The 25,833-nt window shown below is 42.5% G+C and overlaps 1 pseudogene; it reads right to left on the reverse strand.

The window, feature by feature from the left end:
- LOC117513488 overlaps positions 1-24,881 on the reverse strand; it is a 50,767-nt pseudogene extending 25,886 nt beyond the window's left edge.
- Between the last annotated feature and the right edge of the window lie 952 nt (positions 24,882-25,833).

A 25,833-nucleotide genomic window follows, 5' to 3' on the forward strand; every position in this document is an offset into this window, starting at 1 on the left:
AGGTGTTATTAGGCTACAAAAACATTTTAGAACTATTTATTTCTTACTAGCTTTTACATTATATATGACAAAGAGGATATATTTACACACAAACAAAGCAGAATTTTGCAGCTAGCTACCAACCTGTGATGTCACCATGGTAAAGTCCGCGAAATAATACGTTCAGAGGTGTTATTAGGCTACAAAAACACTGTTTTCTGTTTTAGAAGTGTTCAATTATTGCTAGCTATACATAATATATGAAAAACATGTATATAAACACATAAAACAAAGCGGTTTTGGAGAGACCAGCCACTGACATCACGGTGCAGCTCTACTCTGATTGGATGTCATCCCCACCACTCAAAAACAAACCGATCAAATTGAAACAGTATGTGACTTTTTAACCTCTTAAAATATGTCAAGGTTAGCCAGTTTTGAATACATCCAAGGTCTATGTCCCAAGAAAGTTCCCTGTGAATTTGAAAACTCAGGCAGTAACAGGACTGCATTTATGCTGTGCACAGACAGACGGATGGATGCAAAGCCTTCACAATACCCGATGGCCATATTTGATGGCCTCTGGTAAAAAACACTTAAATATGTGTCCCACGTTTGGTGCAAATTGGAGTGCGACATTTCCATTTTGACCTTTGACCCTAAAGGCCTTGATCTTTATGAAAACAAGCCCTTTACAGCCAATTCTATGCTGGACTGTCATCCACATATCCATTTTGATTAATCGTGACCAAAGGACGTGGGAAGAGTACAAACACACAGATAAACCAAAATTTTGACTTTTATGCCCATTGACTAACCTTTGCTCAAACAAATGCCTTGACCTTTTCCAAGCAAACACAAATTCTGGCCTCAACCTACATGCACACAACAGTTTTGGTTGAAACTGGTTCAAACATCTTGGAGGAGTAGTGGAACAAACACACACACTAATTGTAAGAAGTATGTTTGTTAACTTTCTTTGCTCCCTCACCTGTTTTCCTGCCAGAACTCCGTTCTGCAGCGCCCAGGCAGACAGTGTGTTTAAGCCTTTCACCACAGCTGCTCCGGGGACCAGTCTGCCGAACACACAGTAAGCATTTAAAAAAATATATTATTAATATTGCCGTTATAGTTTCTGTCCAACATAGACAAGAGGGTCTAAAAATGTGAGGAACAGAGTTTGCACTTCAGCAGATTCACAGCAGGCCATGTTGCCGGGGGAACTGCATGTTCTTTTGCTTTCAGTGAGGAGTTTGTGTTGTAAGCCTATATATAAAAGAAATGAAATAAGCCAGCAGCTATTAATGAGCTCTAAGTGACATGCAGAAGCACAAAAAGCTTTCTGTTTAAGGAACAAAAAATAAAAGCCTTTTTTTCAAGACTGTTACACTGTGGCCAATAGGGAACACAACACTTTCAAATTAAAATAACACGAACAAATACAAAAAAAAAAAAAAAAAAAAATTTCAAATACAAAAAGAAAATATCAGGATCAATGCGACAACAGATGAATGCAATCAGACAACATCTTGCAAATTGAAAAGCACTTCCAGACACAGAGAACACTAATGTAACCTACAATATATGTAACAAATTAATTTGATAATGTGTCTGCTGCAAATTCACACAATGCTCCCAAATGCAGTCAGCTCGGACTCTGTCAAGTATCCACATCAAGCAAATTAATTATTGGGTTGCCTGTCAGATTGTCTTCTTATAAAACCTATCTTATGTAAAATATCTATACAGAAGATTCTTTAAAAAATTACAAGAAAACATATTTTATGATTTATGAGCATTTTAGAGCGGTATCCACCAGATGCAAAGGGGGAAATACAAGTATCTTAAAAGTATTAATTTAAAAATAATTCTGAATAATATTTATGTCTACTTCAGATATACTAAGGCAAATCTGGAAGGTCTGACAGAATTTTAGCAAGAAAATTACTCTTGAACTTGATAATATTAAGGAAAAAAATGTTCATCAAGTAGTATACGTATTTTACGGGTGCCAATTTCAATTTCACTTTATTTTCATTTATATAGTGCCAAATCACAACAGAGTTGCCTCATGGCGCTTCACACAAGTAAGGTCTAGCCTTACTAACCCCTAGAGCAGCAGTGGTAAGGAAAAACTCCCTCTGAGGAAGAAACCTCAAGCAGACCAGACTCAAAGTGGTGACCCTCTGCTTGGGCCATGTAACAGACATAAATTACAGAACAATTCACAAAACGAATATACAGGAAAAGATGTTGGTGCACAGGACAGGAGAGTCTCCAGCACAATTACCACACCCATCTCTGGATGGAGCTGCACCTTAAACAGAGAGAAAAAAACAGAATCAGGCATCAGAAAGACAAGAAATACAGTATAATTTGTCAGCATTAAACAACAAGAAAAACAGAAGAAACACTAAGGTGATTAACGGCCACTAGCCCTAAGCTTCACTAAAAGACCCACAATTTAGGTAAAGTTGAGGCCGTGGTATGCTCCGTTTCCTAATAAAATGAATTAAAAGAATAAAAAGCGCAGAACTATAAAATGCCAGTATGCAAGCCATACGAAAAGGAAAATAAGTGCGTCTTAAGTCTGGACTTCAAAGTCTCCACAGAATCTGACTGTTTTATTGATACAGGGAGATCATTCCACAGAGCAGGGGCACGATAAGAGAAAGCTCTATGACCTGCAGACTTCTTATTCACCCTAGGGACACAAAGTAGTCCTGCACCCTAAGAACGCAAAGCCTGGGCCAGTACTTAAGGTTTAATTCGGTCAGCTAGGTAGGGAGGTGCCAGTCCATGAACAATTTTACAGACTAGTAGCAGAACCTTAAAATCTGATCTCACTGGGACAGGAAGCCAGTGAAGGGATGCCAAAATGGGTGTGGTCGAACTTTCTGCTTTGTGTCAAAAGTCTGGCTGCAGTATTTTGAACCAATTATAGAGCCCTAATGGTTTAATCACTGCAAATTTGAAACATTTACAAACAGCTCTAGAAGTTAAAGAAAGATTAATAATTTCCAGCACAGTTGGCCCAAGAGTGGGCCACAGGTCCTTAAACAGTTTTGTTGGTATAGGATCAAATAAACATGTTGTGCTTTTTGTTGATGTTAGGAGTTTCATCAGCATGCCTAGAGAGATACTCTCAAATTCTGTAAATCTAGATAATACCTCAGTAATGGCACCCACCTCAATAGCAGGGTGTAGTGGCTGGCTTGAGGCATGCTGGTATATGTTTAACCTAATGCCTTCTATTTTCTTCTCAAAGTAATCCAGGAAATCTTGTGCTGTGAAAGGAGAGTGAACAGGTGGTTGTCCATGAAAAGTGTTGCCACAGTGTCAAACAAGAACTTTGAGTTATGCTTGTTTTTGTTGATCAAATCAGAGTAATAGGTCTGCTTTGTAGCCAGTAATGTATGCTTATTCTCTTTATTTTTTCATTCTCTTTATTTATTTCATTCATAAAATAAAACAAAAACACAAGAGTAAATACAACTACCAAGTTACCATGAATGAAAAGGGGCAGAAAGAAGTAATAACTTATAACATCTGCCCCCATCATACACAAGAAAATATAACAGTTCCATCAAACTTTAACAGCCATATGGCTTTTTTAAGACACAATACTCATAACGCATAACACAGAGCAGTTTAAAAAGCACTACTCTGAAATTTCATATTTTTTTCAACACAGACAATTTCAAGTTCTTTTTAAACACATGTATTGACTTAGAAATTTTTATTTCATGGTCAACACTGTTCCATAAACCAACACACTTTTCTTTAGTTGGTTTTGCTCCCATTTTGTATGAGATGAACTCAAAGATCTAAAACTTTTTCCACATACACAATATCACCATTTCCCTCAAATATTGTTCACAAACCAGTCTAAATCTGTGATAGTGAGCACTTCTCCTTTACTGAGATAATCCATCCCACCTCACAGGTGTGCCATATCAAGATGCTGATTAGACACCATGATTAGTGCACAGGTGTGCCTTAGACTGCCCACAATAAAAGGCCACTCTGAAAGGTGAAGTTTTGTTTTATTGGGGGGGGATACCAGTCAGTATCTGGTGTGACCACCATTTGCCTCATGCAGTGCAACGCATCTCCTTCGCATAGAGTTGATCAGGTTGTCAATTGTGGCCTGTGGAATGTTGGTCCACTCCTTTTCAATGGCTGTGCGGAGTTTCTGGATATTGGCAGGAACTGGTACACACTGTCATATACGCCGGTCCAGAGCATCCCAAACATGCTCAATGGGTGACATGTCCGGTGAGTATGCCGGCCATGCAAGAACTGGGACATTTTCAGCTTCCAAGAATTGTGTACAGATCCTTGCAACATGGGGCCGTGCATTATCCTGCTGCAACATGAGGTGATGTTCTTGGATGTATGGCACAACAATGGGCCTCAGGATTTCGTCACGGTATCTCTGTGCATTCAAAATGCCATCAATAAAATGCACCTGTGTTCTTCGTCCATAACAGATGCCTGCACATACCATAACCCCACCGCCACCATGGGCCACTCGATCCACAACAGAAAACCGCTCACCCATATGACGCCACACACACTGTCTGCCATCTGCCCTGTACAGTGTGAACCGGGATTCATCCGTGAAGAGAACACCTCTCCAACGTGCCAAACGCCAGCAAATGTGAGCATTTGCCCACTCAAGTCGGTTACGACGACGAACTGGAGTCAGGTCGAGACCCCGATGAGGACGATGAGCATGCAGATGAGCTTCCCTGAGACGGTTTCTGACAGTTTGTGCAGAAATTCTTTGGTTATGCAAACCGATTGTTTCAGCAGCTGTCCGAGTGGCTGGTCTCAGACGATCTTGGAGGTGAACATGCTGGATGTGGAGGTCCTGGGCTGGTGTGGTTACATGTGGTCTGCAGTTGTGAGGCTGGTTGGATGTACTGCCAAATTCTCTGAAACGCCTTTGGAGACGGCTTATGGTAGAGAAATGAACATTCAATACACGAGCAACAGCTCTGGTTGACATTCCTGCTGTCAGCATGCCAATTGCACGCTCCCTCAAATCTTGCGACATCTGTGGCATTGTGCTGTGTAATAAAACTGCACCTTTCAGAGTGGCCTTTTATTGTGGGCAGTCTAAGGCACACCTGTGCACTAATCATGGTGTCTCATCAGCATCTTGATATGGCACACCTGTGAGGTGGGATGGATTATCTCAGTAAAGGAGAAGTGCTCACTATCACAGATTTAGACTGGTTTGTGAACAATATTTGAGGGAAATGGTGATATTGTGTATGTGGAAAAAGTTTTAGATCTTTGAGTTCATCTCATACAAAATGGGAGCAAAACCAAAAGTGTTGCGTTTATATTTTTGTTGAGTATATTTAAGATCGAAGCATTAAATAATGGTAGGGCTTCCTTGAGCAGCCTGGTAGGAATGGGGTCTAGTAAACATGTTGATGGTTTGGATGAAGTAACTAATGAAAATAATATCCCACCTCACAGGTGTGCCATATCAAGATGCTGATTAGACACCATGATTAGTGCACAGGTGTGCCTTAGACTGCCCACAATAAAAGGCCACTCTGAAAGGTGCAGTTTTATTACACAGCACAATGCCACAGATGTTGCAAGATTTGAGGGAGCGTGCAATTGACATGCTGACAGCAGGAATGTCAACCAGAGCTGTTGCTCGTGTATTGAATGTTCATGTCTCTACCATAAGCCGTCTCCAAAGGCATTACAGAGAATTTGGCAGTACATCCAACCAGCCTCAAAACCGCAGACCACGTGTAACCACACCAGCCCAGGACCTCCACATCCAGCATGTTCACCTCCAAGATCGTCTGAGACCAGCCACTCGGACAGCTGCTGAAACAATCGGTTTGCATAACCAAAGAATTTCTGCACAAACTGTCAGAAACCATCTCAGGGAAGCTCATCTGCATGCTCGTCGTCCTCATCGGGGTCTCGACCTGACTCCAGTTCGTCGTCGTAACCGGCTTGAGTGGGCAAATGCTCACATTTGCTGGTGTTTGGCACGTTGGAGAAGTGTTCTCTTCACGGATGATGCAAAGGAGATGTGTTGCACTGCATGAGGCAAATGGTGGTCACACCAGATACTGACTGGTATCCCCCCCCATGAAACAAAACTGCACCTTTCAGAGTGGCCTTTTATTGTGGGCAGTCTAAGGCACACCTGTGCACTAATCATGGTGTCTAATCAGCATCTTGATATGGCACACCTGTGAGGTGGGATGGATTATCTCAGCAAAGGAGAAGTGCTCACTATCACAGATTTAGACTCGTTTGTGAACAATATTTGAGGGAAATGGTGATATTGTGTATGTGGAAAAAGTTTTAGATCTTTGAGTTCATCTCATACAAAATGGGAGCAAAACCAAAAGTGTTGCGTTTATATTTTTGTTGAGTGTATGATCAATCTATCTTTGTTAGTTGGCTATGTACCACAGGCTTTTAAGGTGGCAGTAATTAAACCATTACTTAAAAAGCCATCACTTGACCCAGCGATCTTAGCTAATTATAGGCCAATCTCCAACCTTCCTTATCTCTCAAAAATTCTTGAAAGGGTAGTTGTAAAACAGCTAACTGATCATCTGCAGAGGAATGGTCTATTTGAAGAGTTTCAGTCAGGTTTTAGAATTCATCATAGTACAGAAACAGCATTAGTGAAGGTTACAAATGATCTTCTTATGGCCTCGGACAGTGGACTCGACTCTGTGCTTGTTCTGTTGGACCTCAGTGCTGCTTTTGATACTGTTGACCATAAAATTTTATTACAGAGATTAGAGCATGCCATAGGTATTAAAGGCACTGCGCTGCGGTGGTTTGAATCATATTTGTCTAATAGATTACAATTTGTTCATGTAAATGGGGAATCTTCTTCACAGACTAAAGTTAATTATGGAGTTCCACAAGGTTCTGTGCTAGGACCAATTTTATTCACTTTATACATGCTTCCCTTAGGCAGTATTATTAGACGGTATTGCTTAAATTTTCATTGTTACGCAGATGATACCCAGCTTTATCTATCCATGAAGCCAGAGGACACACACCAATTAGCTAAACTGCAGGATTGTCTTACAGACATAAAGACATGGATGACCTCTAATTTCCTGCTTTTAAACTCAGATAAAACTGAAGTTATTGTACTTGGCCCCACAAATCTTAGAAACATGGTGTCTAACCAGATCCTTACTCTGGATGGCATTACCCTGACCTCTAGTAATACTGTGAGAAATCTTGGAGTCATTTTTGATCAGGATATGTCATTCAAAGCGCATATTAAACAAATATGTAGGACTGCTTTTTGCATTTACGCAATATCTCTAAAATCAGAAAGGTCTTGTCTCAGAGTGATGCTGAAAAACTAATTCATGCATTTATTTCCTCTAGGCTGGACTATTGTAATTCATTATTATCAGGTTGTCCTAAAAGTTCCCTAAAAAGCCTTCAGTTAATTCAAAATGCTGCAGCTAGAGTACAGACGGGGACTAGAAGGAGAGAGCATATCTCACCCATATTGGCCTCTCTTCATTGGCTTCCTGTTAATTCTAGAATAGAATTTAAAATTCTTCTTCTTACTTATAAGGTTTTGAATAATCAGGTCCCATCTTATCTTAGGGACCTCGTAGTACCATATCACCCCAATAGAGCGCTTCGCTCTCAGACTGCAGGCTTACTTGTAGTTCCTAGGGTTTGTAAGAGTAGAATGGGAGGCAGAGCCTTCAGCTTTCAGGCTCCTCTCCTGTGGAACCAGCTCCCAATTCAGATCAGGGAGACAGACACCCTCTCTACTTTTAAGATTAGGCTTAAAACTTTCCTTTTTGCTAAAGCTTATAGTTAGGGCTGGATCAGGTGACCCTGAACCATCCCTTAGTTATGCTGCTATAGACGTAGACTGCTGGGGGGTTCCCATGATGCACTGTTTCTTTCTCTTTTTGCTCTGTATGCACCACTCTGCATTTAATCATTAGTGATCGATCTCTGCTCCCCTCCACAGCATGTCTTTTTCCTGGTTCTCTCCCTCAGCCCCAACCAGTCCCAGCAGAAGACTGCCCCTCCCTGAGCCTGGTTCTGCTGGAGGTTTCTTCCTGTTAAAAGGGAGTTTTTCCTTCCCACTGTAGCCAAGTGCTTGCTCACAGGGGGTCGTTTTGACCGTTGGGGTTTTACATAATTATTGTATGGCCTTGCCTTACAATATAAAGCGCCTTGGGGCAACTGTTTGTTGTGATTTGGCGCTATATAAAAAAATTGATTGATTGATTGATTGATTGATTATCTCAGCAAAGGAGAAGTGCTCACTATCACAGATTTAGACTGGTTTGTGAACAATATTTGAGGGAAATGGTGATATTGTGTATGTGGAAAAAGTTTTAGATATTTGAGTTCATCTCATACAAAATGGGAGCAAAACCAAAAGTGTTGCGTTTATATTTTTGTTGAGTATAGTATACCTTCATCCTGGGCTTATGTCTGGCGAGTTAGCACAGGCTTTTCTTTTCCTTTTCCACCTCCTCAACGTGTTGTTCCGTCTCCACCTCCCCTCTGCTTCTGAACCAGACCCCTTGGTAAGTCCTTGCCACTGCCAATTTTCTTTTAGGAGACATACTGGAGCTTCTCTGCAAAAATATCTGGAGCTAGCCACGAGTGAGAGGCCTGCATGCAGCGCGCTAGCGCTTTTATACTGACCGCCGCCTATCGGCCATTTGGAACGCCGTTCATAACTGGGAGGTGGCGTTTAGAATGGCATACTGTCTGCTAGCGCCGCCGTTTTGTCTGCCGCTGTCGCCGGTTAAAACGCCCTTGAGGACGCCGATGTGGGCTCTATTGCCGTTTTACACGCCGTTGATTAAGGATACAATGCCGGCCGCCAATTACAGCGGTGTAAACTGCGGCACTACAGGAATGGGCAGGATGAAACGGTGATTAAAAAGTATCAAACGCCATTGTTCGCGTTGTCTCCATCGTCACGCGAATTCTCCGGGAGCGCTCCCGGAATTATTCGACATGTTGAATAATTTTTTCGACGATTCCCGGTAAAGCCGGAACTAAGCCACGCCCCCTAGTGCCGGCGTTAACAACGGCATGTGATCCTTAAGACGGCCAAAAACTCTTCCGGGACGCTTCCGGGAGCTCTTACCGTCTATATATATATATATATATATATATATAGGGTGGTCAGGGGAGAGGCAATGGAAGCAAACTGCGGGACAAACCTCCTGTACCAGCCGGCCAGTCCCAGAAAGGACCTCACCTCCTTCTTCGTGCGGGGCTGTGGACAACTGCGGATCGCCTCCACCTTGTCCAGCTGTGGACGGACTTCACCATGCCCCAGCCGATAGCCGAGGTATTTAACTTCCTCCTTGGCCCACTCACACTTGGATGGATTCAGCGTCAGGCCCGCCTCTTGAATCTGGCTCAGGACCCGTTCCAGGTGCCGCATGTGCTCCTCCCAGGTGGCACTGAAGATGACAACATCATCCAAGTAAGCAGCGCAGCAGTCCTCACACCCATGCAAGACACAGTCCATTAGCCTCTGGAAGGTGGCAGATGCTCCGTGCAGCCCGAAGGGCATCACAGTAAACTGGGAGAGGCCTGCGGGTGTCCAAAAAGCAGTGTAAGGGCGACAGGACACTTCCAACGGCACCTGCCAATAGCCCTTGCAAAGGTCCAACGTTCTAATGAACGGGGCCCGTCCAATCTTCTCCAGCAAGTCGTCAATGTGAGGCATTGGATAGGCATCAAACTCTGACACTGTGTTGAGCTTCTGGAAGTCAATGCAAATGCACAGCGAGCCATCCTTCTTTACCACGATGACCACTGTACTGCACCACTCGGACCGTGAGGGTTCAATCACACCTAGACACTGCATTTCCTCTACTTCCTTCAGAAGCTTCCCCAACAGGTGTTGTGGCACCCAGTAGGACTGCTGGTGGATTGGACCCCTCTCTTTCAGATGCATGGCATGCTCGATCAGGTCGGTCTTCCCTGGGCTGACCGCAAACAGCTTTGACACCCGCTGGAGCACCTCGCCGAGTTGACTGGCCTGAGTAGTGGAGAGGTGGTAGAGCACAGGCTCGGCAGACTGGATGGAACTGACCACAGGTGATGACTCCTCCTCCTCATCACTATCCACCTCCATCACCAACAGAGAGGCCACTGGAACCAAGGCAGGCGCTTCCTTCCACTCCTTCAACAAGTTAACATGGTGTGTCTGCTTCGCCTTTCTCTTCTCAGGATGGTAGATTTCATACGTCATGGGGCCCATCTTCCAGAGCACAGTGTAGGGGCCCTGCCACTTGGCAAGTAACTTGCTGGTGGAGGACAGCAGCAGGAGCAAAATCTTCTGACCGGCCTTAAATTCTCGGTGTCTGGCTTGGCGGTCATACCACAACTTCTGGGACTGCTGGGCCCCCCGTAGGTTGCTCTCCGCTTCCTCCCGATACTGGGCCAACCTTTCCCACATCTCAAGCACAAACTGGACCACACTCCGTTCACTAGCTGCAGATGAAGGAGCCTCCCAACCCTTCCGCAGCAGGTCCAGTGGCCCTTGAACATCCCAGCCATACAACAACTCGAACGGGGAAAAACCCGTGGATGCCTGAGGGACCTCACAATAGGCAAACAGCAGGAAGGGCAACCATCGATCCCAGTCCCACCCAGTGTCCGCCACAAACTTCTGCAGCATCTTCTTGAGGGTTTGGTTGAACCGCTCGACCAAACCATCTGTCTGTGGGTGATATGGAGTGGTCTTGATCGGCGAGATTCCCAGCTGGCGATGGAAGAGGTGCAGAAGACGTGAAGTAAAGTTGGTCCCCTAATCTGTCACAATCTCCTCTGGAATACCGACCCTGGAAAACAATTGCACAAGACATGCAGCACAGCAGGGACAGTGACGGTGTGCAGTGGAAATGCCTCGGGGAAACGTGTGGCATAGTCTGAGACCACTAAGATGTATTGATGGTCCCGGCTGCTCTTCACTAACGGGCCGACAATGTCCATAGGTATACGTTGAAATGGTGTGGAAATCACTGGCATCGGTCGGAGGTAGGCTCGATCGGATTGGCGTATGTGGGAAGTTTTCTGGCAGATAGGACACATCTTACAGTACATTTGCACATCACAGTACATGGAGGGCCAATAGAATCGGGAGGCTATGTGCAAAAAGGTTTAATTATGACCCAAATGACCAGCCCAGGGCAAGGTGTGTGCCAAGTGCAGAATCATCTGTCGACAGGCCACCGGAACCACAAGGCACTTGATACCATCAGTCACTGCATAAAGGATGCCATTATCAAGAATAAAACACTCTTTGTCCCCTTGTGCCAAATTCTGACCCACAACCACCTTGTCAAACAGCAGCAGGAGAGACCCATTCCCCTTTTGCAAGGCCCCAATGTCTCCTGGCACTTCCCACAAGTCTCTTGTAAGCCCTTTCTCACAGTCGGGCTCCCTGGATTTCAGCCCCTTCTCAAAATGCCGCTGGTGGCGAGACGTCCGTGGCCCCTTGACCCCTCCGTCAAACAGACTACTATCCAACATCGAAAAGGGGTCTACACATGTTTCCTGAACCGTCTCCAGTATGGACATCACTCCAGCCCTAGCCTGGGCCCGGGTGATCGCAGGACCTGATAAGCTGTTCCCACTGTCACTATCCTTTTCATCCAATAGTACATCCAGCAGCACTGGTAAGTCCCACCCCAAAATGGCCGCAACAGGTAGCTTGTCCACTACCCCCAGTGTCAGCAAATAGGGCTGTTCATCCACCACCACCGTCAGGTCTGCTGTTGGATAGGAATGTCTGTCCCCATGCACACATAAAACATCCTCCTGCCTGCTAAAGTCCACAATCTCTGTCGATACAATGTCTCTCTGCACTAGGGTCAGGAAGCTACCAGAATCCACAAGAGCAGTCACAGGCTGGCTATTAATGGTAATGTCTTTAAACCGCTGCCTTCTTTTTACAGCCTTTTCCACCTCCGTCCTGGGAGTATAACAGGCACCAGTCAACTTTGCTTTTCTGAGTGGACATAAGGATGCTTTGTGCCCCAGCTGTTGACAGTAGTAACAGACAAACTCCTTCCCGCCACCTTGTTGACCGGGAGCTGGGCCCAGATCCACTGGTGGCTGGTAGCTAGTCCGGAATGCTCGTCATGGATTGACAGCCAAGTCCACCAGGATGTACAGGTGGGCCTCCCCTCCGTGCATTAAGATACTGCAGTGCTAGCTTGGCCACAGCTAGTCCATCCACAGGCTCATGCTCCTTCATCCAGGTATGGATGTCAGCTGGAAAGACCCGCAGAAGCTGCTCCAGGATGACCTGTTCCCCGATCTGCTCCTTGGAGTGCTGCTCAGGACGGATCCATCGACGATAGAGTCCCTTCAGGTGATTGTATGTCTCCATTGGATTTTCCCCAGGTGGAACCAGGCTGGCCCGGAACTGCTGACGATACGTCTCCGGCGAGATGTCAAACTTGGCCAGGAGCGCCGCCCTCAGGTCAGGATACAGGTGGGCCCTCTCCTCATCCATTGCTGTATAGGCCTCCAGTGCCTTACCACTAAGTAACGGCACCAGACGGCAGGCCCACTCATCCTGCGGCCACCCCCATGTCTTAGCAATACGCTCAAAGCGAAGGAGATAGTTTTCAATGTCCTCTCCCGCTACATACTAAGGGATTTTAGGGTCACCATAGGGTCGAACCTCAGGTCTGGGGCGTTCCTCTTCACCACTCACATGAACACTGGGTAGATCTATAGAGGAACTTTGATGTCGCCGAGGAGCAGGTGTTGGCAGAGTCAGCCGTGGGCTTAGACTAGACTCCTCAGTTGGTGACTGAGCCCCCTCAGGTAAGGGGACAGACATTGCTGCTCTCTGCTCAGCCATGGGTGCTTGCTGGTCGTGCTGTGCTACTGCCAAACACACCCGGAGTTCTTTAAACTCATTCAGGAAACCCTCCTCTCGTGTCTGCTGGCTCATCATAAAGGTTTTCATTAGGTCCAGGAGCTCACCTATTGACTCAGCTTCTCCATGATTTACCAGCTCCTCCTCTTCCTCCATTTTATGCTGCTGGGACCGACGTTTTCTTCGACTCGCCATCCCACTTCTGACACCATATGTCATGGGGTTCTGCTCAAACTGCTCAAAAATATAATGATAATGGCACGCAAGGCAGAGAGGGATGCGGTGCTGCAAGCACCCCATCACAGAGGTCTTCAGCAGCAGGAGGTGGTCGTGAGATGTGAAAGCTTGTTACTCCACTACACAATGCAGGACGTGCGATTAACCTTAAACTCGGTCCAAAAAATTCTCGCATGAATGAAAAATCATCTGAAAAATGGCCAAAACACGCACAGTGTAAAGCCAACATTTATGTGTCAAGATAAGGCTTTTCAGAACTGACCAATTGTTAACCTTGTCCTTTGTTTTATCTATGTTTTTATTATTTATTATTGAATTTGAACCTGTGAAGTGCTTTGTGACTTATGTCTGTGAAAGGCAGTATATAAATAAATTTACTTACTTACTTACTAATATTGAGTGCATGTTTTACAACATCATAAAACGTGCGCACATCATCAAACATTCTCTCCACATGCAAAACATTTTGCGATGACACTTCCAGGGCTCTGTAAAAATGCCTGTTTTTACAAATAAAAATGGAATATTTTACAAAAGCACATTTATCTTTAAACCAACACACGACACACGTCACATTAACATGTTGGTTTACATAATGAATGACTGAACCAATCAGTGTTTAGCAGAGGCACTTTTACCCAGAATGCTTTGCAGTCTGTGTTTGTTACAAAACCTAAGAATTAGTGCATTATTCAACATTAAAAGATATATGTTATATTTTAACTTTGTACAAATGACATAATTGGCATTAATGGAGTTATTCTATCAGTATTTTCACAAAACCATAAGTTAGTATGACTTTATTTTTCAAGACCTCCGCCTGACCGGAGCATTGTAATTAGTAGAGAGCTGATTTTGTGGGTGCTCTCAGGAGTCTTCTGTGCAGCTTTCTAAAGGGGCCAGCATGGTCAAACATGGAAATACTGTCTCATTCTTTGGGTCTTTTGTTGCTTTTGATGCTTTCAAAAGCGATCGTGTTAAAAGTCAATTTCAGCTTCTTAGTAATTGCAAATGTACCAGAAACAATACTGGAATTTATTGGTTATCGATTATCTGTAACGTCCAATACATTTTTGGGTGGTTTATCAGTTTATCTTTATCAAAGATAACTTTTCAATTATCTGATTATCTGTTATCGAGTTAATTTTTTGGTTATCTGTGCCCACCACTGTATATATATAGGATTACTTTGAAATGTATTCCAAAAGTAATCAGATTACAAGTAATCCAAATGTATGTACATACATACATACATGTAATCCACATGTATTCTTTTAAAGTAATCCTACCCAGTCTTGTATATATCTTCAGTCTTGTATATATATATATATATATGGGCAGTTAAACATCTTACTTTCCACAAACCTTACGTAAATCTAGATATTTTCTATTCTCACTCTGCCGATGAAGAAACACACACACAGGAGGTGCGCTTAGTTCTCAAGACGCTGTTGAGAAACCAATTGTTTGTAAAAGCAGAAAAATGTGAAATTCATAAATCCTCAGTCTCATTTTTGGGGTTCGTAATTACACCAGGTAAGATCCAAATGGATCCCGGAAAAATAGCTGCAGTTTGTGATTGGATAATCCCGAAGAACCATAAGGAGGTCCAAAGATTCCAAGGCTTTGCAAATTTTTACCGTAAATTAATTCAAAATTTCAGCTCTATTGCTGCTCCACTGCATAGAATCATCTCATCCCTCCAGACCTTTCACTGGTCACTGGAGTGTGATGAGGCATTTTGGGTCCAAAAGAAGCGCTTCACTGCGGCCCCAGTTCTACTCCTCCCTGACCCCGCCCGACAGTTCATGGTCAAGGTGGACGCCTCTGACGTAGGTGTTGGAGCCATTCTGTCTGAAATTGATCCTGCTGATGGGAAGTTACATCCTTATGCTTATTTCTCTAAGAAATTGTCTCCAGCTGAATATAATTACAACATCAGCGACCGGGAACTGTTGGTGGTAAAATTGACCTTGGAGGAGTGGCGCCATTGGCTAGAAGGGGCACAAGTACCATTCTTAGTGAGGACCAATCATAAAAATCTTGAGTACATATGGTCGGCCAAACGGCTCAATTCCTGCCAAGCCAGGTGGTCAATCTTTTTTAGTCGCTTCAACTTCATCCTATCATACCGGCCTGGTTCCAAAAATGGCAAACCTGATGCTCTGTCTCGGCATGAAGACCCATCGGAGGAACCGTCTGTACCCAGTACTATCTTGCCCGCATCTTGCTTCATCTCAGCGATCACCTGGGACATTGAGACTAGGGTACGATCTGCAGCACTTAACGTTCCCATTCCTCCCGACTGTCCACAGGGGAAATTGTTCGTGACGACCTCAATACAGGGGGCGGTCATTCGTTGGGGGCATGAAAGTTGCTTCGCTTGCCATCGCTGCTTGCATTAAGAATTCTGCGCATATCATCCAGGAGAGGTTCTGGTGGTCTCGGCTGCTCTACGACGTGAAGGAATACATCAGGGCATGTCAGACGTGTGCCATGTATAAATCTTCCACCCGACCACCTTCCAGTAAACTCCACCCATTATCCATCCTGACACGTAGATTTCGTAACAGGCTTGCCGCCTTCCCATGGTAACTGTAGTTGATCGACTTTCCAAGATGGCTTATTTTGTGCTGCTTCCTAAGTTACCGTCTGCCAAAGAAACTGCTGAAGTATTATTAACCCACATTTTTAGATGGCACAGGTTTCCACAGGACATAGTTTCTGACCAAGGGCCGCAATTTGTTTCTCAATTTTGGAGGGAGTTTTGTCATCTGCTGGGGGGTCTCCTCCAGCCTCACTTCCGGTTACCATCCACAGGCGAACGGACAATCAGAGAGAATCAATCAAGAGTTGGAAAATGGTCTGTGTGTCCTTGCCTCTCAGCACCCAGCCTCCTGGTCCTCCCAGCTAGTTTGGATTGAGCTAGCTCACAACTGTTTACCCTCTGCATCCACTGGCTACTCCCTGTTCCACGTGTCCCATGGTTTTCAACCTCCTCTGTTTTCTTCTGCAGCCTTAACCTCCCGTGTGCCTTCGGCCTTGTCCCTCATCCTCCACTGTCGATGGACCTGGGAGCGGGCCCGTCAGGCTTTACTGCGTGCATCAGCTGCTTACAAGGTTGCAGCGGACAGGAAGAGGTCTCAAGCACCTGATTATTCCCTGGACAATGGGTCTGGCTCTCTACATCCGCGGCCAGCCAAGGAAGCTCGCTCCCAGGTTTGTTGGACTGTTCCACATCATGAAAGTCATAAATCCGGTTTCTGTCTGCCTTCGGTTGCCCAGGTCATTGAGGATTCACCCCACCTTCCATGTCAGCCAGGTGAAGCTTGTCCACACCAGTCCCTTGTTTGCTCATTTTGGACTGCCTTACTGTGTACCGGACCCCACTGAGTAATTCAGTAAATGCCTTTCTAACCCAGAGCTACTGTGTCGAGTCCTGCACTTGTGTCCAGCCATTTCTGTCCGATGTCCCTGATACAGAGAATCTGGAGAACTTTCTACACATAGGCGGCAAGGCTGAAAACCAACAATGAATGCCCGTGACCTTTGATCCCTCATGCAGCACTGCATTAAAAACCAACATCATTGTGTAAAGGATCTTACCGCGTGGGCTCAGGAACAACTTCAGAAAACCATTGTCAGTTGACACAGTTCATCACTACATCTACAAGTGCAAGTTAAAACTCTACCATGCAAAGAGAAAGCCATACATCAACAACATCCAGAAACACCGCCGCCTTCTCTGGGCCTGAGCTCATTTGAAATGGACAGACACAAAGTGGAAAAATATGCTGTGGTCTGTTGACTCCAAGTTTCAAATTGATTTTGGAAATAATGGGCATTGTGTCCTCCGGACAAAAGAGGAAAATGACAATCCAGATTGTTACCAGCGCAAAGTTCAAAAGCCAGCATCTGTGATGGTATGGGGGTGTGTTGGTACCCATGGCAAGGGCAACTTACACATCTGTGATGGCAGCATCAATGCTGAAAGGTACATCCAGATTTTGGAGCACCACATGCTGCCATCCAAACAACGTCTTTTTAAGGGACGTTCCTGCTTATTTCAGCAAGACAATGCCAAGCCACATTCTGCACATGTTACAACAGTGTGGCTTCATCATAAAAGAGTGTGGGTACTAGACTGGCCTGCCTGCAGTCCAGACCTGTCACTCACTGAAAATGTGTGGCACATAATGAAGTTCAAAATACAACAACGGAGACCTCGGACTGTTGAACAACTGAAGTTGTACATCAAACAATAATGGGAAGAATTCCACCTACAAAGCTTCAACAATTAATGTCCTCAGTTCCCAAATGCTTACTGAGTGTTGTTAGAAGGAAAGGTGATGTGACAGTGGTAAACATACCCCTGTCCCAGCTTTTTTGAAATGTGTTGCAGGCATCCATTTCAAAATTAGCAAATATTTACACAAAAACAATAAACTTTTACAGTTTGAACATTAAATATCTTGTCTTTGTGGTGTATTCAATTGAATATAAGTTGAATAGGATTTGCAATTCTGTTTTTATTTACATTTTACACCATGTCCCAACTTCATTGGAATTGGGGTTTTAAAATAATCGCATTATATTGAATCCCTCTTATCAAGTGGGCAATATAAATATGATCCGTCTGTTCCTCTGTAGATGACCCATGGTCACAGACGTACAGTCATGAAATGACATGAATGAGATGTAGTTCGCTCTCAACATGTCCACATCTGCTGGCGCATGTCCAGCCTGTCAATGGTGTGCAGTGTGCGCTCGCTGCAGCCCGTCACCTCAGCAATATATGTTTTTATTTATGTCCATGTGATGACAGCAAGCAGACACACGCACATCACACTGGGCAGGCGTTAGTCCATGTCCGTCCAAACACAGTACGTGTTGTCCAGCTGGGATGTCCAGAGCGACAGATCTCCACAGTCACTTCTGTTGGTGGCCACACCTCCTGTCAGTTCAATGCATGCACCCAAGCCACACTTGTGGGGCACTTAGACAAATTTCACTGCCAGCACGACAGTAATTGTCTGCTGACTGTTGTCTTGTTAATAGTGTGAATGGCCAAACATTTTCTAAGTGCCATGCGAGCGGTGTCAGATGTTCCTGCATATCACCTGGAATTTGGCCAACACCTGCTGCAACAGGGTTCGATGGGCTCGCACACTGCACACTCTGTCTTTCAGCCGCAGGTGTGTGCAAATAGTTATAGCAACAGGTGTACGAGGCAGCTGCGATTGTACATGTTTTGCACACGATTCCTGCTTCATGCCACTTTATGTGCAAGTTGACCAAATTTGTACTACATGTGAAGGAGACCTAAGGATTTTGCACATATAATGTTGCGTGTCGCTGGAAAACCATTATATGCACATTACCCTGTTGTAAGTAACTTGTGGTAATATGTGCAAGGAAGCAAACTGCATGTGGCTGTGCATTGCATGCCCTCTTTTAATAGCTACATCTGACTGTTGCGCTCTTTATATGGCACTAGACTGCGTAGGTGTTAGGTGCCAACACTTTCTAGTGACAGAAAATAATGTGTCAGCTCTGTGTCTGACCACCCCTTACGTGAGCACAGATGGTTTTATTATTTAGAGGACATGGGTGCAGGACATGAAAATGGCAACAGTCTCATATGGAAACTAGCAATGACATTTGAGCTTTGTGCTACATTTAAATAAGTATTTTACTTTGTTTTTAACTTTCATATTAACAAAAAATAAAATTACATTTACAGAGAAGTAGTAGGGTGCTTAAGACATTTTGAATACTTTACCTCTGCAGATAGACAGCGTTGGCTTCTGGGTACATGCCTTTCTTTGGGTTATTACTGAGGTCCAACAATACCTTGTTTTAAGTCCATCAACACAGACAATGAAAAAGAAACAAAACAGAAATTTTTTCATAAATTATATTTATTTTGAAATTATTCAACTTTAAAACCATAAAAATTATGTTAGGTATGTACATTGCATCTGGAAAGTATTCACAACGCTTCACTTTTTCCACATTCATTTTTGCCCTCAAAATTCTTCTCACAACATAACAACATGAACTAAAGTTTTTTTTTTTTGTTTTTGTTTTTTTTGTTTTGTTTTGTTTTTCCATTTTTGCTAATTTACATGTTGTAGGGTGATCGGGAAGGGCGGATGGGGGTCACACATGAACACCACATTCACTCATGCACTACATACCTTCTGTCCTGCAAGAATAAATTGCATATATGTGTATTAATGTTCAGAAATGCTTCTGCCAGTGTGGCATTTACCATTACTATATATGCAGACACGGGGAAAAAAAGAAGTTTCAAACTGATTGAACTGTTCACAATGTTAACAAAGGGAGATCTGGCCGAACCAGAGGAGTGGTGCACATATTGAGCCTATCCTGTGAATGCCAAAACTCTTACAAACTGAGGTGAAATTAGAAATGCCCACCAGAGATAAAAATTCCCTGAGATATGCTTCAAGATGACATATGACAGACATCAGTATCCAAAAGTGTAGATCTTCTATGGCTTTATATTTGTGGCCCTTTTTTGGGACAGTCTGTATTAGAAGAAAAAAAAAAAAAAAAATTACATGTACGTAAGTATTCACACCCTTTGCTCAATACTTCTTGAATATGATGCCACAAGCTTGGTGCACCTATCTTTGGGAAGCTTTGCCCATTTCTCTTTGCAGCACCTCTCAGGCTCCATCAGGTTGGATGGGGAGTGTCAATGCACAACCATTTTCAGATCTCTCCAGAGATGTTCAATTGGATTCAAGTCTCACATAAAATGTGGAAAAAACGTGAACCATTGTGAATACTTTCCAGATGTAATGTGACAGTGTAACATTATACAGTAATAATACTACATTTTTGAGTAACAGAGTAAATTTAAGCTTTAATGATGTGAAGGTATGGAAGCTTTTTTTGTCCGCACTTCATCATAAGACATACTAAAGTAAAATTTTGGTTTTTAATTTTCTAATTATTATTTTAAAAAGTTGAACTTTTGATTTTGTTCAAAATTTGCATTCAGTGTGTTGGGTTTATGTGCAATTTTACCCCACATCAATCCCAAATTGTCAGTTTTCTTTTCTGCTGCAGGAGAGCTTCCATAAATTTGAGACGTTACAGTTAATTTCTGTCCAAACAGATAACTTGGCACTTAGCTTTATTTGAATCTCATCTTTTCTTCAAATTCTGTCAGATTAGATGTGAACAGAGCATCACAATTTCAAGATGTTAAGGATAAACAATGTAAATTCTAAAATATAAGAAAAGCAGTTCTCATAAAAACTAAATAAAGATGTGAAATTACTTTCTTCTTAACAGCAAAAACACTGGTTATGGCAATATTGTAGAGTAATATGCCACACTAAGGTGCACACAGTCCTGAATAATGCAATATCTATTTTACAGCTGTGAGTCACTGCTTGCATTGTAGATAAATGTTTTGATACATGGAGTGTAAAAGGTATACTGCCACTGGGTTTTTAAGATCGAAGTCATGAAAATAATTTAATTTGGCACCACTGTAATTTTATTCCCTAGCATTTACATAAGAGATTCATAATATCATATTGCCAATATGATCAAAATTCATGCTTTATGGAAACAATTTAGAATTTCAACCCCTGATGGTGAGAAATTTAAGGAATCAGATGCTATGACCAACATTTGGTAGATTTAGAAGGAATTTACACGAACTTTTATGGATGTTAACATGAGATGGGTCACAGGTAATCTTAAGACCTCACACATGCAAACACACGCTTCCTCCTGTAGTTAGACTACATGACAATGATTAAGGAAAAGACAATATTCACTATGGAATTTCCCCCCAGATACATATGTCCTCTTCACTGAAATGAGCTGTAATTTTACAACATGTTTCAAAAATAAACTGACATACAATATAATGCTTGAATTTCTGTAGAAACTAAATTTTCTCAGTTTTGTGAAATTTGAAAGGCCTTAGCTTTAAAGGAGAAGTTGGACATTATTCACCATAGTCTTTAACCTAGTATTTTTTTTTTTACTGTATCATTACAAGTTAACTACAGCAGCGAGGAGTGCTATGATTTGGACCACTTGGAAAGTTGACAATTTAAAGCGTTTTTGTAAGCTCTGTAGATTGTCTGTTACAACCAGGACTGTGAACGGCAGTAGAGAGAAACAGAAAGAAGAGCTGGCTGCCCTTGCGTGTGCTGCATTGGTTACAGAAACTACCGTTGGTCCTGACAAAGGAGGGAAAGAGAGCTGCTGTCGAAAATGACAACCAGTCCTTGTTGATAGTTGGAGACAAACAAATTTCCGACCCCCTTGAAGACAACTGACGGATGGTTAGATGAAGTCCAGAGACTCAAACTGTGGATTTTGAAGAATATTTGCTGTGCAAGGATGAGAAATCGCTACTCTACTGGCTTCGCAATGACTACAATGAAGGTGGGTCTCACATATAATCTCTTTGATGTCACGTTTGTTTTGATAAGTTGACAGACATACAATGATGTGTGCATGCATGCAGTTTGTTTATAGAACATGTCAATATTACAATATTACGCGCCATGTCATTCATGGTGCAACATTACAGTCATAAGCTGATGCCCAAAAATGGCGCTATCAACCACATTATAATTCGGCACGGTTTCAGGATATTGACAAAATAAATGTGTGCAAGAAACTTACAATTTGAGTCCTTTGGACCTTTCTTTTCTGTGGAGAAATTGCATAGAATGAACGGAGGTTTACAAACACATTTCTTCTTTACGTCTTTGGGTGGAGTCGGTGGAGCTTTGCAATCATGTGTTTTCAGCCACCATTCAAGCCCAGAAATTCCGTTTGAGCATTTGAAAACCGCACAATGTGCACCTGTCATTATTGTATGTGTTGCTTAAGGCTTAAAGCCTTTGAAACAAGCCTGAACTTTCACAGTCCACTAACGCTACCGTATATGAAATTCAATAGTAGCGGTGTGTGTTTGGTAGCTGGAATTTTGACCCTGCTTGACCCACGCATGCGCAGTTGCATTGCGCACTTCACTTATACATTAAACAGTTAGATTTAGTAAGACAATGGTTAGCCAATGCAGCTTTAGCCTAGCTTTCGCTAACACTTACGCGCATAGCCGATTAACCATCATTTTCGGTGAAGTGTCCACTGGAAGTGTGCGTGAGAATGCCAGTGATTAAGCTAGGTACAGGGAGAACTTGCAAAATGGCAGGGTGTTCAAATACTTATTTTCCTCACTGTACATTGGTCCATACGGTCCAAAAAATGGTTAAGACCAATTTTTCATTTTAATCTTTCTCCTTGGATGTTTGTCGTCAATGAGAACAGAAACATGAAGTGTTGTAGGACATCTTCCTCACTATTTTAATTTGTTGAACAATTGTGTGAGCTGCTGCCATCTGTCGGCGATACAGTATAGTATAATATAGTATAGTATAGTGTTGCAGCCATTTGTCAGCAAGGAAATAAAATCACATCTTATTTGGTTTGAAAATAAGAAATGTAATTAATAAAACATAAAATAAATAACTGATTGGGAGCTAAAAATTAAATTAAGAAATTGAATAAAATAAAATACAAATAAGGACTAATAAATACTACTACTACTACTACTACTACTACTAATAATAATAATAATAATAATAATAATAATAATTATTATTATTATTATTATTATTGTTATTGTTATTGTTATTGTTATTATTATTATAAATAAATAAAAATAAAACAATATTAATAATAAAATAAAAAAGATGCCACTGGGGAAACGCTCAATATGAGGAGAGAGTATTTGAGAGAGCTAAAAAGGAAAAGAGGAAAGAATTAGCAGATAGCAGCTAAAAGAACAGAAGAGGAATGTGATGAACCATTTAATGGTGCAGAGAGAAGTTGTTATTGTGGGATTCTTAAATGGTTTATAGAGGATTAAAAAATCATTTATAAATGCTTTATTAAAAACATTACATATTTTGTTATTAATAATTATTAAGCCATCTATTTAAGTTCTTACGAATGAGTAGCTAATAAAAAGAATGCTTAATAATTTGTGAGGAAAAAACGTAAAGACAATAAAAATATGATTTGTAAAGGATTTTTTTTATCACTAATGAATAGTGTCTGAGTTTACATTTGTAAATGATGAACTATTAGTGATCAACTTTTCTTGAATGGTTATTAATAATTATTAAGCCATCTATTTATGTTCTTACCAATGAGTAGCTAATAAAAAAGAATGCTTTGTAAATGTTTTACAAGTAGTTATTTAAGCATTTACTTACACTTTATAAATGCTTTACTAATGCTTTATAGCGTGCAGTTAATATGAAGTGTTACCTAAGTGTGCAGGTTCCTATTCTTAAAAACAAGGGTGATGTACAGAGCTACAGTAACTACAGAGACATAAAGCTGATCAGCCACGGCATGACGTTATGGGAAAGAGTAGTAGAAGGTTTGGACATGTGCAGAGGAGAGACCCAAGGTATGTAGGGAGAAGGTTGCTGAGGATGGAGCCATCAGGCAGGAGGAGAAGAGGGAGGTCAAAGAGGAGGTCAGAGATGAATGATCTGCCTTAGAGACCCAAACAGGAGAAGACGAAAGTAGAAGTGACAACAAGAAGCAGTTTAATCTGTTTCTTACTGCCACATCCAATAAGATTAATTAGCCAATTAGCATGTGGCAATGTTTGCGGTACAAAGCAATAATGCACCTATTAATTACATCATGTCGTTAGAATGTGCTTATTCCAACGACATGATGGAATGAGCACAAACCTTGACAATTACATAATGTAACTCATAATGAAAGAGGATGACAACTGAGTTACATGGACTCGACAATCCTTTTTACAGTCACCTTCTCACTATTAATGCACAAACCATACTGTGGATGTCTGTATGGACCTGAAGAGAAACACACTTGTTGGCATTCACTCATGGAACTGGAACTGTACGCCGATACTGTACATTCTAAAGTTTTTTGTTTTTTGGTCTTTTTTTCCCGATCAAAATACAGTGCTTTACCAATGTTTTATGCACCATGGAATTTTAGTAAAAATGTGCTTTGTTTTTTTCATTATGAAATGTCTAAACACTCCAGTGAAAAGTACATTTGATTTATTATTGTTGTTGCTGTTGTTATTTGGCAGAAACAAACACATAAACCTTTTTATTTGTTAAATCAATCAGATGTTACTCCAGATTTTATCATTCTATTTTCTTTTCCCTGTTGAAAAGTGCGACCGATGCTAACATCAAAACTCAATTCACCTTCCCCTTAAGCTGAGGTGCAAGTGTCTCCAAAAAGTCATAATGATCTCTGTGCACACACACAAAGATCAGACAGGCTGCGTGGGCTGCTGCTGCATGGGTCATCACCTACACACACACACACACACACAGATCAGAGCATGAATGTCTTTACACTACGCACCAACGCATGTGTAGATTTTGCACAAAGAAGTCATACCTGAGCTCCATCAGGCAGGGGGCCACAGCTGTGAGGCCTGCGGCTCCCATACACCACCCTGTAGCCACTCTGGAGCAGACGCTGGCCCAGAGAACGCCCCAGGTCACCTGTCCCAAAGATACAGAGCACCTCCTGATCCGGGGAGACCGCCTTGCCCAGAGGATGCAGTGTCATGTTCTCTGGCCTCACCTCATCTAACATGTCAGTCTTGACTCTCATGATCCGACAGTGAGTTTAGGCTGCCAGTGCCGGCTGCTGTGGGGTTATATAGCCGTGGAGTCTGACCCCTTGATTGCCTTCTGGTGCGTGCACAGGAATGTGTGAGTTTTGACCTACAGATGTGGTGTGTGTGTGTGTGTGTGTGCACGTGCCTTATGTCACATGCTTCTTTGTTTCTGACCAAGTCATCACTTCAGCCAAACTCATTTCTCTTGCTTTCCAGAAAATGATTGATATAGAAGGGGAAGGAAACAGTAATTAAGTCATTTATGTCAAAATCTCTGCTCTACAGATATATCATGGAACTCATATTCTTAACTAGATGGTGGCTTGTGCTACACACAACTATTGACTGGACTGATTAGTGCAGATAACAGGATCCCAGAATATTGATTTCACCTGACAACACTGTACCAGTTACTATGGCTTAAACATGAGGATTATTGGTAATAGTTATTCATTTTCTATACCTCCTTACTCCGATCAAGGGTCATGGCGGTGTGTGTGTGTGTGTGTGTGGGGGGGGGGGGGGGGGTGCTGGAGTCTGTTCCAACAGTCATAGAGCAGGTTACACCCTGGACATGACGCCAGTGTACATATAAACAGATGAACACAGTCCCACTTGCACCTACACCTACACCTATGGTCAATTTAGAGTCACCATTTTACTTAACCCACATGTCTTTGGAAGCGGGAGAGAGAGACAGACAGAGTATTCAGAGGAAGAATATGCAAACTCCATACAGAAATAACTAGATGGGAAGTGATTGCACAACCTCTTTGCTGTGGGGGAGGTGGTGGTCTAGTGGTCAAGCAATGGGCTTGACAGCAGAGGATCTTGCCTGGCCAGGAAATCACTAAGGACCCTTAGGCAAGGTCCTTAATCCTTAAGTTGGTGTGTACTGGGTATGTACTGAGCACTTTGCATAGCAGCACTCTGAATGAATGAGTGAATGAGTAACTGTAAAGCATTACTGTAAAGCACTTTGAGATTCTATATATATATATATATA

The sequence above is a fragment of the Thalassophryne amazonica genome, chromosome 7, assembly GCF_902500255.1.
Source record: "Thalassophryne amazonica chromosome 7, fThaAma1.1, whole genome shotgun sequence".
Taxonomy (NCBI): domain Eukaryota; kingdom Metazoa; phylum Chordata; class Actinopteri; order Batrachoidiformes; family Batrachoididae; genus Thalassophryne; species Thalassophryne amazonica.